This window comes from Varanus komodoensis, unplaced genomic scaffold, assembly GCF_004798865.1.
Source record: "Varanus komodoensis strain SLA01 unplaced genomic scaffold, ASM479886v1 scaffold4806, whole genome shotgun sequence".
Taxonomy (NCBI): Eukaryota; Metazoa; Chordata; class Lepidosauria; order Squamata; family Varanidae; genus Varanus; species Varanus komodoensis.
Window position 1 is genome coordinate 9,143 of NW_025336061.1, and position 1,596 is coordinate 10,738.

The 1,596-nt window shown below is 48.0% G+C and overlaps 1 gene segment (V, D, J or C); it reads left to right on the forward strand.

Annotated features, from left to right (window-relative positions):
- LOC123031092 overlaps positions 1-1,596 on the forward strand; it is a 5,345-nt gene that overhangs the window by 2,695 nt on the left and 1,054 nt on the right.

The window sequence follows — 1,596 nt, forward strand, 5'->3', positions numbered from 1 at the left end:
GGGCTCTCGAAGGAAGATCAGATCATGGCACAGAAGCTGCTGATATGTCTCCTGATGATTGTCCCTCCATGTAATAATAGCAACATTGATGATTATGATATAACCACATGCTCTCCAGGTTTGATTTCCTTGTATGAGAAAACTCCAGCAGGTGCCTCTGCATTTTCTCATCTTTGTGTCCTTGTGTCCTTGTTCCATGATTGCAGATGCATCTTCCCAAATTTTGATCAGAGTCTGGAGGTGGACTGAAGTGGCTGGAAGAGACCCTTCAGCTGACCTGCGCTGTGTCTGTGTTTTCACTCTCAAGCTTTGGCATAGACTGGGTCAGTCAGCCCCCGGGAAAGGGACTTGAGTGGACTGCAGTCTTTGGGTATGATGGTGCTCTGTACTATAACAGTGGTCTGAAGAACCAGCTCACCATCTCGAGGGACACCACCAAAGGCCAGCTGTTCCTGCAAGAGCATGACCTAAATCCTGAAGACTCCGCCATGTATTACTGTACAAGACACACACTGAGTAAATGCTCCTCTGAAGACGTATAAGAACACATCTTCCCGGAAATAGCAGGCATGAGACATGCACCACTCCATCTCCAGCAACTGTACATGATATTGAACAAGTCACAAGCATGACATGTAGAAACATTTGGGGCATCTTCAATGGAGTATGGACCACCAGAAATGGACTGCTGGAAAGGGGTAACAGTCCAGAAAAATGGAAGAAATAAGGGACATTACAAGTCATGTGAAATATATAAACCGACAAAAGTATCATAATGTCTCCAATATTTTTCAAGTTCCTTAGAATCACAGGTCTTTCCCTGCTCCACCAGAGCAGGTAGAACATTCAAGCAGTCCTTTACACAAAGGCAGCAAGGAACAGACACCAGCGAGCAGGAAAGCCAGGGGCTCTGTATTTCTCACTCAACCCATGAATATGAGTAGTCCATGGTCCGCATATGCAGCTCGAATGGCTGAGACAGCTGCACCAAACCCGCCTCAATTACCAAGCCCATGACAGTTAATACGGAAAAAGTACGGGGCATTCCTTGCCTCCAAGGACCACTCCGCTTCCTCTAGGAAAATGACCAGCCAACAAGAGGAGGACGTGGCCCCCATTCCTTGGCAAGAAAAGCCCAGTGGAAAGAGGCCAATCTGGGCTCGTGCATGGATTCTCCTGCCATCGCAGCCTAAGAGCGAGCATCCCGGTTGTGGCGCTCGTGCTCCCTGTCTCACTGGAAAGGAATGAGTTAACATTATTTCCTAGGCAGTATAAGGACTGATTTTTTCTGGTTGACATTCTCAAGTCTGCTGTTAGAGGAACACATCTCCAGAAACACCCACTTTTGCCAGGCATTCCCTGCAGAGATGTTAGGTGGAGCTTGAGCCACCACTCCCTATTTATGAGAGCAGCACTGAGGGCGTTATGCAAATGACCTTCGGGAGCAGCCTTCATTAAGCACAAGTGTCCTGTGGAGGAAACCGTATTCAACACACTTGGAGTGTCCAATTTCATCCCCGGGGTTTGGTGGCTCTTGAAGTCAGCTCAAGTCATGGCACTGAGGCTCCTGATCAGTCTCCTGATGATCTTCCCTCC